At 39.1% G+C, this 13,939-nt stretch overlaps 1 pseudogene; it reads right to left on the reverse strand.

The window, feature by feature from the left end:
- Positions 1-3,995: 3,995 nt before the first annotated feature.
- On the reverse strand, positions 3,996-6,142 carry LOC148034833 (threonine synthase, chloroplastic-like; annotated as a pseudogene).
- Between the last annotated feature and the right edge of the window lie 7,797 nt (positions 6,143-13,939).

The raw sequence follows: 13,939 nt of genomic DNA on the forward strand, positions 1-13,939 counted from the left end.
ATCACACTACATGCAAGGCACATAGTAAGAAGTAGCAATCTCTCGACAACTAAGCTCACACACTCTAGCAATGTCATTCCATAGGAGACAACTGTAGAGGAGACAACCAATACACACAGGAAGGTCATGTAAGAAAACTCAAACCGACTAAACCGCATAGGGATTTTTTCCCTCAATAGCTACTTTGAAATAAGAATCCCTAAAGTAGTGGAAACTATGGGATTGAAAGAAAGTTTTTACTTGAGCATATGCATAGTTTTAGGTTTTGAAATAACCCAGTACGACTTTCATTAGCAATCAAGCAACACTTGTACTACATTTGTATCCATAAATGTGGCAATTTCTGTGAAAACTATGTCAAAGGAAAGAAAGCAGCTTCTTCTGAAGAGCATCTCACTCAATGCACTTTAAGATTCGTCAGCTTTTACAACTTATTCTCACTATTTCTTCACAAATCTTTCTTGGTGAATGTACAACGACCAAAAACACTCAAGAGTTGTGTGCCTTTCTTGGTGGAAATCATGTGTAGGTACAAAGCATTTCTTGGCCTTTCTTTAGCTCATTCTAGCAATGTTCATCCTACTTGTAGCTTGACACAAGCCAAAATGCTATATTCTCTTCTCAAATCTACTCTTACTTTTAGCTTTTAAGATTCTATGACCTACTTTAATAGTCTCTTCTCCTACTATTATTTCACCCAAGAAAGCAGCCATAGCTAGATATTGCAACTCTTGATTTCTCTCCCTTTGTGTCCATCTTTCTAAATAAGAAGCCATAACCAGTATCTATTTCAAGCCCCAAGGATCTCCAGTTGAAGTAGCAAAGCTTGCAAGATTGTGAAGATCAATCCCACATGTCACAACTAGCCAAAGATGGAGCTACAGGTAAGCTATAGCCCAATGCCATATTCAACAAAATTGCAAATGGGCACCAAACAATGGTCCTCTCATATATTCCTCCTTGAAAAATAGCATCAAGAGAGGGCAGAATAGTTTGATACCAATGGTGATGATGATGATGATGATTGTGAGCTCACAAATGACCTTTCCACTACATAGCGGTTCAGTAAGCCCACTCACATGGTCGCATGTGAGGTTGCCTTTTTTTAGTATGGCAAGAGCCTTTGGTTCCATAAAACATAAAACCAGAGGTAAATTGTAGCAATGATATCATGCTCTACAAATATAAGATGCATGTGACATGCTAAATTAATGTTGTTATTGTATAGGGTATCCATCAAGCTCCAAGCTCCACTAAAGTAGCTTTAAGGACCTGAATATATTGATAGCATGTTTAGAACATCTAGCCTTACAAAATTGAAATCTTAAACAAAATCCATATACATGTTGATTCATCATGTGGTTGACTGAAAAGAAAATTGTTTCAACTCCTTTTGCTTATGGGGATCAATGTTACTTCTCGTCCTATCGCAATTTGCAAGCCCAAGATGTTGAACATGGAGATGCATCTTTTTGTACAATTGATATACAACTAGTATCAAAACTTCACATCCAAGTCTATGAGTATTGGCAACAACCAACATTGAACAACCACCTACATTAAGACATTTGGCATTTGATTGATTCAAACAATCTTGCAAATAGTCCTTGGGAAAGTTACTATATGTATATAGACATCACTTGCGTTCAAGGCCTATTTATAAATATCTTTATGTGTGAATTTTTCTTGAATAAAACATAACACTTTTCTATTCAATGTGTAAATAACCCCGTTATATTATATCCTTGTGTATGTAAAAAATATATAAAAAGGGTATTTTAAAAATACCTTATTTTGAACCCACGTGATGCACACATATATTCATGAGTAACTTACTCGAGAAATAGTCAAACATTTGACTGCAAAAACTTTTAAGAATTAACTTGGATCTACATCTTTGCAAATCTAATCCACTACTTAAGAATTAATGGTTAGATAGGTCACCATTTTCCATAGTCCATACAATGCCCCATGAATTTTTGTTTGAGCAGGATTAGTGTGGAATCCAGGCTGCAAAACTGCCTTCTCCATGTAGCATTCCATATTTTTAATCAACAATCCAACCATCATGTCTCCTATAGAAGCTCTCAAGACTTTACAAATGTCTTCCACTTTTTGTTTGGAGTAATAGGCCCTTCTTCTTATGATTTTGTCGATCTTCACATTAGTATCTTCCCCACAAAATTAAGTTGACAACAAGATATGAGGAGCATGAAAAAGACTTGAGATAAATAAGTATATATACTAGCATGCATCACACATGCTGTATTAAGTTATTGTCCTCTCAACTAGGAGGATATAAAATTGAAGTTTTCTGAAAGAGATGTGGGCTTAGATATTCAATTTTTCCTAAAACACCTTCATGTAGTTTTAAAGCTTATCCATGCCTTGAATCTAGTAACATCCTAGAAAATTTTTATAATAGTTCTAAAGCCTTATGCATAATCCATCAACATGAGCATAAGGATATAGAATAAATAGACTAATGCATGTTTGCACACATGCATAAAACGAAAGCTACTAGCTGCAATGCTTCTTGTGTTTGCACATAGTCTCATGAAACACACTACACATCAATTTGCAAACACACATGAAATATGGAGGCATAGTAATAAGGTATGTACCCTACACACAAGACAATTAACCTTTTCAAATTGTTAATCTCCATGTTTATTCACTCTTCATGTTTGTGTTATACTAGTTTAGAAGAAAAGTAAAACACCAATGCTACAAGGATAAAGATTTCAAGGATAATTTAGTAAGTAAAACAAAAGTCTCAAGAAAGTCAAAAACTATTTGGTATCTTCTTGAATCTTTTCCATGTATTAATTAGAGCCAATTGTATCTTGGAGATAATCCACAAAACCTTCATTGTGAGTCCTTGAGATTTAGGCTTCTTCAAAGAGATTTTCTCTACTTCACCTTGCATAACATTAATAAGTTACATCTGAATAAAAGCATACAAATTGAGGACATATTGCATAGAACATCTACACGGCATCTTCCATACATATCCAGAATATTTAAGTAAGCTCCAAATGTGAGTAATAGTTTTGATACTCTCTATTGCATTCAAGGACCACTAATAAAGGGAATCAATCAAGGCCTTCATCATCACAATAATCTTCATTGTGGTCAAAACCTATTACAAGAGACATATGAAAAATTTGTGGGTAACTTAATGATCAACTTGACCTTATTACGATTCACATATCCCTCACAAGGTAGGACAATAGGAGATTATGTCTAGTATTTTATGCTAAAATAGAAATGCCTACTACTTTCACTATTACTAGTACATAAGATCAGAGATCTACAAAATTCCAACCCGTAAAGCTTAATTCTTGTGTAGCATGAAGATAACTCCAAAGAAAAATGTGGCACTTGTCAAAATATGGAAGATGAAATTTACCACAAAATCACTAAGGTTGCACATTGCACCTATCCAAATGAAATGTGCATATGACCTCAGAGACAGTAGCAATTTGGGTCAATTTGCTGCTCAAAAATGTGCCTATGCCATAGTCCATTAGCGCCCATTTCATAGGTATCCTATAAGCTCCATAGTAGTAGCTGACTTAGCACTCAAACCTATAAAGCTCAAAACATTAGAGATACAATCACAGTCTAACTCAGAAGGCCAAGAAGTAGTAAAAGATAACTAAGAAGTACAAAGCTTCCAATAGGAGACGTAAGAACAAACTTATGGGTATCATAATGATTAGCTTGTCCTTATTACACAATGTCAGAGATATGCAAAATTCCATGATCAGCCTATCCTTATTACACAATGTCAGAGATATGCTAAATTCCAACCCGTGAAGTGTTTTTTTTTTGCACCATAAAGATAAATCCAAGACACCATGCTCTTATCAAAATGAGAGATGTGATTTACCATAGAAATATTGGTTGCACATTCCACTTGTCAACATGAAATGTGCAAATAACCTCAAAGATATTAACACTCTAGGTTAGTTTCCTTCTCAGAAATGTGCCTATGAGAGAGACCCTAAATTAGGTTTTATTTCAATTGGGAGGGTAGCATACTTTGACTGCAACTTTGGTATCTCCTTCAATTGGTAAGAAATTTTGGAATGACTGAACATCAAGCCATGAGCTGCACTCATAACAATAGTATGATTAGTTGGGCCCAATTACATTCTTCTCTTGCAACTTCATTAAGGCAGATAGTGCCATCCAAGTGTGTGGGCAAGTAAACACTTCAGTCCTATTATCCAAAGCACCAGCATCCATTAGTTCTTCTTTTATAACCTCTTAAAATCTTGTCAAAATCTCAAAGGGCAAAAACTGCATTATCAATGGATACTAAATCACTAGTTTGAATAGTAGATGCAAAAGTGGGGTTGGCCTTCATATGTATATAATTATTCCACCTAGTATTATAATATAGATGCACTAGAATGGCATTTTTTGTTGTAGCTTGTGCACTGACTAGCCTGGGAATCCGATTAGTCAAGACAAGTTCTTTGCATGTAATAAACCCCTAACACAAAACATAGATGTTCCCATGACTGCTTTGAGGTACAATAACCCAATGAGGAATGTCTTACTCAAAATCTCTATGGCTATAGTTTTCTGGCCTTCTAAGTGAAGGTTTTATAAATAATTAGCCAAGTATATGTGCATTGCTTCTATCACTTCTCAAATTAGATGCATGCACCTATCAAAATTAGTGTCCAAGCTCAATAAGACTACCGCATTGGCAATTTGTTGCACCAACTTTTTGCTAGAGAAAACACAATAAGAGGAATGCCAGTTGCAACAAAATAAGTTGAAAGTGTTACACATGTATCAATAGTTGATGCACAGGTGACATGAATGAAAGGCTTATTCATTTTCCTTAACCTCTTCTCTTGATTCAACAAGACCGTCATGCCAAGATCCTTAAAGCTCCTCATGTGACTAATACCACACTACTTCACCCACAAGTCATTCAAATTCAACATCTCATTGTCAAATTGCTGTGCATGGAACAAATTTCAGTTCCCTTGAAAATAATTTACAATATCATCATTGTCCATTTAAGGAAGTACACACTTTTCGTTACTCCAAGCACTTGATCCAAAATGGCCAAGTAGTTTTACTGACATAGGAATCAAACAGAGTTCAAGTACTTCACATCATAGTCCTTAGGGCCTCCATATCATGCTCAACATCAAGAAGCAAACCATCCTTGATTTTGTAAATGACCTTGACCAACAAATACCCCTCGTCGACAGGGTCATATGGGCTAAAGGGAACTTACTTTGCAGAGAAGGTAGTAGGCGGCTTGAACATACTATGATGGCACGCATTGTCACAGATGTTGTCAGTTGCCTTCTTTTTCCTAGAGGCCGAAGTGGAAGAGGCGAGTCTCCATGGGTGAGCAGATCTCACGAATAGTGCTCTGTTCAGATGCCACCTCTTTTTACTGGTTTAGCTAAAAAAATTGTCAAAAAATACTATTTGTTAACTCTTCTTACTAGTTTAGCTAGAAAAAACATTATGGAAGCTACATTAGATAGATAACTATGTTATTCAATATTCTCTTTGAGCTTTGCATGGCAAAAAATTCACATGCGAACAAAAGCATAATACTTTAGTTGTGATTTACCATTGCACACCCTAGTAAAGCAAGTGAATGACCTTTGAATGGAGTTTGTAGTAGCTGCAAATTTGCATTGGAAATTCTTCTGAGCACTTCCATAGCTATGATAAATGCAAGTACATCCTACACAATCATTGAAACATGAGCAAGGGAAAATTTTATTTTAGTGGCCCTAATGCATGCAATTATTTCAAAGTTGTATCAACCATCGAATGTACCCATCAAAATGGAGAAAAAATAGACCATCCCAGTAACTCATTGTTGTGATAAAAGAAGCCTTTACACTAAAAACTTTGTCACCATAGCCAACAAATAAGCTTAATCATAGCCACCAAATAACCTTAATCATCCCCATATTGCTAACATCTTGGAAGAGCCTCTAGAAAGCTACTTGGGATAGCTACTTCCACTCAAGACACCATCTTCAAAGAAGCACCAATGTCAATGTAGCTCATAGGCATACCTTCGAGGTCCACCATCTTCTAGCACCCCTAGAAGAACCTCAAGATGAACACAATGTGCCCTTACCACCATAGCCACCAAAGAAGCTTTATCATCAAAATATTTTCGACATCTTAGAAGAACCTCTAGAAAGCTAGTTGGGATAGCCACTTCCACTCTAGATACCATCTCCAAAGAAGCATAAATGTCAATGTATCTCATAGACATACCTTGATCATAGAAAAGTACCATAGAACCATATCTATCTCACATGCAATCTGCTCTAATTGAAGCATAGCATGCCATGGAATCCTTGGTAGTGGAAGCTTGATTTCTTGGCTATTTACCCAAAGTTGGATTGACATATACAACTATCTTTATTTGAACGTTACTATAATTATAGTTCTCAACATTGACTTGGAGAGAAAACATTGTATTTATGGACCCACTTATAATTCTTGGTACTTATGGACCCACTTATATGAAGGAAGGGACTAGTGTATCTGCACATTTGATTGAGTTTCATTCAATTTTCAAACATTTGACTTCACATGGCATTGAGTTTAAGCATAATCTCCCTCCCTTCTTCTTGTATCTTACACTTCCTGAGTCATGGGACACTTTCTGTAGTGCCATGTGTACTAATATGCCTGAGGATGATTTGAAGCTTCAAGATGTTAAGGGTGCCTTACTCATAGAGGAGATAAACAAGAATAATGTAGATGGAACCTGTACTTCTCATGCATTGATTGTTAGGGACTGACATGATGGTAAGAATAGTAATGACTATTGAGGTAGGGATAAACATGATGATAAGAATAGTAATGACTGTTGTGGTAGTGATTCACAAAGGTCTCGGTCTCATAGGCATCTCATAGTAAGTCATGTGGTTGTAACTCAGTTGTACGACCTCTCTTACATATCAGTAGTATTATGGAAAGTAGGGTCATATTCGGCAATAGTGCCATAAGATGTGCGATAATACGTGAAAAACAAAGGCAAGGGCAAAGTGTAGAAAAAATTTGATGATCACAACATTGTCCCAACCAAGTGCAATGTAAATATTGAAGAGAGAAATGTAGTGTAGCCTAAGTTAGATGATGATTACATCTTGGAAACTTCTTCTCTTAATGCTAGTTACTGGGTTGATGCCTCATCCACTTTTTCTTAGTGTTGGCTACTTGATTCAGGGGTTTTTTCCATGTTATGTCATATAGGGATTAATCTCATTCATAACAAAACATGACAAGTTCTATGAGACTAGGAAACGATTAGCATAGGATATTGTAACGTGTCCACCTTTTCACCTGTAGGACATGTCTTAGCAGCCCATTGGGAAGAGAATCCAGAAGGTGCCACCCGACACTCCCATGGAATGTCACGGGGTTTGCGATCTAGGTCTTCCCAAGTTTGGAAAAAAAGCATTCTGGCCGTTCCCACTTAGGACAGGGTTTTCCTAATGGTTAAGTTCCTAGAGAGTAACTAGCATCGAACCGCAGACAAACTACTTTATGCAAAAACGTCAGGCTTGAAGCGGATTCATGCTGCACTTAGTTCAAGGAGAATGGGAAATGAGAGGGATGCAAAGCTCGACCTCTCTGCCTGTAAGGCATAGTCCCATTCCGTTTCCCTAAAACACCATAAATTGGGGACTCTAGTACTCTAGATTCTAGGTCATCGTTCCTTGCTGCCAATTTCCTTCGAAAAAAGTTCTCGGCCAGCCGGGACCACCCATCCATAGGACGGACCCATGGTCGAATCCACCGCACTTTCCTCAAGTTGCTCTAGTTATCTAATTACCTATCACATTTAGTTTGACACGCAAAAACAGCTTCCTTAATTAGCCAGTTAATCATCAATTCCTTTACGTAACTTAATCATTGACATAGAAAAACAATTTCAAACAAGTTCCTTTTCAACAATTGATCTTATTTATCAGTCTTTGGAGTACATCATATAATCCAGTCAAAGGCTAATCTATAATCCAGCCCGAATGCAATTCCATAATCCACCCGAAGGCAATCTAGCAATCCTCAGGGATTACTAATCCAAGTTTCCGCCCGTAGACTAGTATGCGGGCATCAAGATCCAATCCCGAGTCACGTCGGCCTCTTGTGCAGGATGTGGAGGCAAGGGGTAAATAGTTGCTAATATTTGTCCTAAAAGGTGTAAATAGTTGCAAGACATAACATTACGTGCAAATATGCAATTCATTGACTTTTTCCTTCTATGCAACTATAAAATGTAAAATGACCATCTCTTTTCCTTGCCTAATCTATAATGATAGACAATTCACGGCTAACTCATATAAAAGCCTACGTTGAATTGCATCAAGAGCTATACCCATAAACCCTTTGTCTGATGCATTGAATTCATGATTTAATATGAAATGCATCTTTTTCTAAATACAATCTTTGATGGAAAAACTCCATGCATGAACGAATACCATGAGACCATTATCAATTCAATTTGTCCTTGGATACTCAGCCCAATTGTGGGATGTAATTAACATCGTGTACAACTTGCAAGGTACATAAATCCCTTTCATGCATGCAACTACTTGGACAACATCAATGGGCGTCAATGATTATCTCGTACGAATTAGAACTCAGATATTATTATCTAAATGCATTATGCGCTGTTTCTTTTTCGTGAGAAAATCAAGGATGCATTTGGACAATTCCTCCTTTTAACCTATGCAATATGCGTTTGGGATTGCAACTCGGAAGTGCAAGCATTTTTCAAAGGCATGACATGCACCAACTTCGTAAATGAATGGGTAATTGTGTTTAAAATTTTCAAATGTATTGAACTCGACTACGTGTATTAAAGACATGCTTAAATGCATTCTTTTCATACGGAACCAATATTTAAGAACCTGGGCATTGAGGTTCGGGGTGTTATCCACATGCGAACTCGGAGTGGAAGCTCCTGCGTGTGTGCCTCTTGCCATTTTCTTGGGAGCCATAGACGCTATAGATACTTTGTTCAGCAACTTTCACTTGGGATTCTTTCGCGTATCGAACCCTCTCTGACTGAGCTCTTCTCCTTTGCGCGGGACACGGCCCTTACAGCATGTGGTTTTAGGAAAAACCCGCAATGCATGGGAGAACAGGCTTTATGGAAGCTTAGGATTAGAAGCTTCCAAAGATGCTTCTAAGCTTCTGCCTTCTTGTCAGAAACATGGAGAGAGAAAGTGGATGATGGCGGAGATGATGATAATAATGATGATGATAGTGGTCGTGGCGAAGAAGGCGGCAGCCTGGCGGATAGCGTGGCACAACAGGGCAGTGATGGCGGCAGCACGATAGCTCATGATCCTCTCTTCCTTGCCCCCCTCAACCCTAAGGGGGGTTCATATAGTGTGTAGGGGGGGGAGATAGCCTCCCACGTGGCTGGCTTGCATGCCTTCCCTCCCTCATGCTTCTCCACACCACACTCCTCTCTCCTCCACTTAGCTCCACTCCCTCTCCCCTACCATGCATCGACTAAGGGGAGGGGGTAAATAATTAAAAAAATTGCAAAATTTTAACCATTATCCTTTCGCCTTTCCCGTAAAGGGTGTTCTCATGCGGCCTACAGATTTTTAGCCTCGGCCATATGCTTGATGTGGTGAGTTGTTTATTGAAGCACGGGAGGTAAGCACTTAGCCACTAACATTATTCCGCTGCGAGAGATTACTTAGTACTGCTTTTGTGCAAGATGTGCGTGTTCTAGGACTATTAACATTTCATGGCGGAAATATTACATTCTCTCCCCCTTAGAGGAATCGAGATGTCCTCCTCTTGAGAAGAACTCGGGGTATTGTTGGTTGAGAGTACTTTCATTGATCCAAGTGGCATCCTCTTTGAGATAATCTTTCCACTAGAGGAGGTATTCTCTCAAGGTTCTGAATCTCAAATGCCTCTCCCTTACATCTAAGATCTTGTCAGGACATAGCTCAAGGACTCCTTGGCAAGGCATTACAACTTGTTGATCATCAAGCACATGACTAGGGTTAGGCACATACTTTGGCATAAGCCTTCTATCTGTCCTTGGAAGCTTGGATGTCCTGTCTTATTGACTTGGTTTGGTCATCCATATCTTCCAGCATCTGCTTTGAGGCTTTAACCCTCAAGGTTGGATCTAAAAATTTTAAATGAGTACAACAGTCGTGCCCATACAATGCTTGAAAAGGGGTCATCTGAATGCTTTGTTGGTAGGAAGCATTGTACGCAAACTCAACCAGTGGCAAATATTGAATCTACTTTTTGGGTTCACGGCAACAATGTGCCATTGGCATATCCTCTATAACTTGGTTGACTCACTCTGTTTGACCATCGGTTTGGGGATGGTACGCTGTACTGAAACAGAGGTGAGTCCCAACGGCTTCAAAGATAGCCCTCCAGAAATGTGATGTGAAGAGAGAGTCACGATCACTAATGATTCTTTTGGGTAACCCATGTAGTTTGAATATTTCCGTGATAAATAACCTTGCAATGTCTGAGGCTTTATAGTTTGTCTTAATAGGGATAAGATGTGCAACCTTGATGAGCATATCAACCACAACCATAATGGAGTTGTATCCTCCCTGAAGGCCAACAACAAAGTCCATACTAATGAATTCCCATTTCATTTGGGGAATGTCAAGTGGTTGCATTTTCCCTGGCATTTTGACATGTTCGGCCTTAATACGTTGACAAAACAAACATTCAGTGAAATATTTGAGAACGTCACCTTTAAGACTCTCCCAATAATAGCTCTTTCTGACTGCATTGAGGGTATTGGGATAGCCAGGATGTCCTGAAAAAGGGGAGTCATGAGCTTCCCAAAGTATCTTCTGTTTGAGTGACTGGCTTGCCAGTATACATAATCTCGTTCTATAGTAGACAAGTCCACTATCGATAGAGAATTCTTGATACTTTGTCTGTAGCTTTAGGTCTTGATCCTTGATAGGGATCTCCCTTAGCAATTTCTGATAGGTTGGATCATGTCATGCTTCTTCTCTAGCTAGCTCAAGAATTGGGTTGTTTGGCATGGATACCTTTGTGGATAGAGATCTAGCTATTGATGGATCTTGCAAAATTAGAGAATTCAAAAATGCCTTGCGACTGAGTGCATCGGCAACTACATTCTCCTTTCCACCCCAGTATTTGATTTCAAAATCATATTCTTCCAGCACTTCAATCCATCGAGGTTGCCTCATGTTGAGCTCATTTTGGGTAAAGATCCACTTAAGATTGTTATGATCCGTCACTAGGGTAAACTTGTTACCCAGAAGTAGTGTCTCCAAAGCTTAAGAGCATGGATGACAAATAACAGCTCCAGATTGTGGGTAGCTCCAGATTGCCTATATCTTCTCGAGTTGTTTAGAGTTGCCTATGATTAGGGTTCTAGATAAGAACCAATGAGAGTGATCAAGCATCTTCTCATCATTTCAAAGCTGAGTGAATATATCTAAATTGGGACTAGATAAGGGTCTTGTAGATCAAGTGATTGTCTCTAAGTTATAGACTTTCTAGTAAGAATCAATCTATGTAGCTATCCACTTAGATATCAATGAGTTCCCATGAGTGGCATGTGCTTTGAATACAATAGCATGCTCTCCAGTGAAACTTGAATGGATTGTTGTATCTAGGAAACTTATGTAGGCTCTCTAGAACTCTTAAAGACTTTTGTATTACCAATGGATTAGTCTCTATTGATTTTTGAGCTCTTGTAGCTACAAGATTCATTTACGTGGTTGGTACAAAATGATAGCTAGGTCTAGCCCATGATTTGGTGTCAAGACATGAGATGTATTATGATACTAGGCAACATATTAGTATTCAATCATGTTAATAAAGTCCATGCTCATAGAGATGTTGAGTTGTTGTAGGAAAATGTGAAAAGTAAGGGAATTAGTACTTGGAAAGAAAGAGAAGTAGTTGTTTTAGACCTTGATGTAGCTGTTAAGGAATGCATTGATGAAAATCTTCCCCACTTAGTAGACTTTGTTGAGATGACAAGCTCAACACATGCGGACATTGATGATGGATCGCCTGGTTAGATGGGTCCACACGTCTACACTTAGCACGTTGGTGGTCATTATGACTCTCACATGGCCACTGACTCATTACTTATTATATTCAGGTTGTTACACCTATTTACAGCTGGCATAGTTATAGCGCCAGTCGACTAGTGTAGTCGGTTATGCATTGTTTGACTTAGTAGGCCACTTTCCTTTTATGTTGTATCTTATCTATACTTTGTGTACATTGAAAAGAGTGTGGAAGAAGAAGAAGAAATCAGCAAGAAAACGTTTTGGCCTCCATCTCTCTTCTTGTCTCTTGAGTGAGCTTCTCTTTGTGCATTCTGTGTGTGTTCGGCGCAGCATCTTGAGCAACCTCCTCCACCACGCGATTCTTGACATGGTATCAGAGCCGCGCTATTGAGAGAGACTGATTTCGAAGGTTGAAGCAAAGGAGAAGAAGCAAGGTTCGAGCAAGCAAGCCACGGGTAAGAAGCTCTTCCATTTCTCAACTCTTTCTCTTCGATAGTGCCTGTGGAGGCACTGGAAGCAGGGCAGAGCAAAAATCTCAGATTGCAGTGAGATTTGGTGTGCGCGAAGAGCACTGTGTATTCTGCAGATAAGCCCCTTAGGGCTTACCCGCATTTATTTTGGGCATCTGAGGCCGTTTCAGGGCCCGTTTTAGAGCCGCAAGGTTGCGGACAGCAGTTTCAGGGTACGCTGTGACTTCGACTGTATTGACCGAAAGTGGGTGCGCAGGTTACAGATTTCAGATCTGTAAGTTCAAAGGTGTTTACCAGTGAGTAAACACAAGGTTTATCTGCAAACTGGTTGCAGATTGCGTGTATTGTTGAGCAGACAGTGAAAAAGGCTGTCGGGTGTATTGCTGTGCACTACAGGTCAAGGGTTGCAGAAGATTTGCTTGCTGTTTGGTATTAGTTTTGTGATAATGGCAGAGAACAGTGGAAGCCCCATCATTGAGAAGCTCGACAAGAACAACTACCCATCATGGAAGTTTCGTGTCACGAACTTCCTTATTGGAAAAGGCCTCTACGAGTTTGTTTCAGGTGAAGAAAAGGAACCGGAGATGAGTGATCCTCCAACTGCAGAAGAGACAAAGGCACTGAAGGAATGGAATGCAAAGGATAAAAAGGTCATGTATTGGTTGTCTGCAGTAATTGACAATAATATGCTGGGACACATTAGAAATGCAGAGAATGCATATGCAGCTTGGACCATACTTGAAAGTATGTTTTCTGTAAATACAAAGGCACGAAAGATTCAACTCAAGCAAGAGTTGAATACATTGAAGAAAGGGAAGATGTCTATCAATGAGTATGCACTAAAAGTAAGAAGCATTGCAGATGCATTGGCAGCGATTGATGCAATGCCCGATGATGATGATTTGGTGTCGTCTACCTTGGGTGGACTTAACAGTGAAAAGGCTTGGAAGTCTTTTGTAACTTCCGTATATGTTAGAAAGCCATTTCCAGATTTCGATGAGTTGGTCTCCCTTATGATCACTGAAGAGATCAACATGCAGAGTGAGACATCTGAAAGAAGTGGTGAACAGGTCCAAGCTTTCTACTCCAGTTCTGGAAGGGGACGTGGCAGGTTCTCTTCAAGAGGCCGTGGTACAGGACGTGGTAGTGACAACCAGCAAAACAGATTGAATCAGCAATTTGGCGATATGCAGGTTTCAGGAGGTCGTAGTAACTTTAGAGGCAGGGGGAGCTTTAGAGGAAGAGGTGGATGGCAGAACAGAGGTTCTAACAACTCTGGTATTGTGTGCCACTACTGTGGCAAAACAGGTCATATTGCAGCCCAATGTTATGCTAAGAGAGATGATATCCGCAGTGGTAAGTTGCAGCAAGGAAACTATGCATCGTCTTCACGACAGA

The sequence above is a fragment of the Lygodium microphyllum genome, chromosome 6 (genome assembly GCF_053477565.2).
Source record: "Lygodium microphyllum isolate KBCC chromosome 6, Lygodium_microphyllum_v1.1.10, whole genome shotgun sequence".
Classification (NCBI taxonomy): domain Eukaryota; kingdom Viridiplantae; phylum Streptophyta; class Polypodiopsida; order Schizaeales; family Lygodiaceae; genus Lygodium; species Lygodium microphyllum.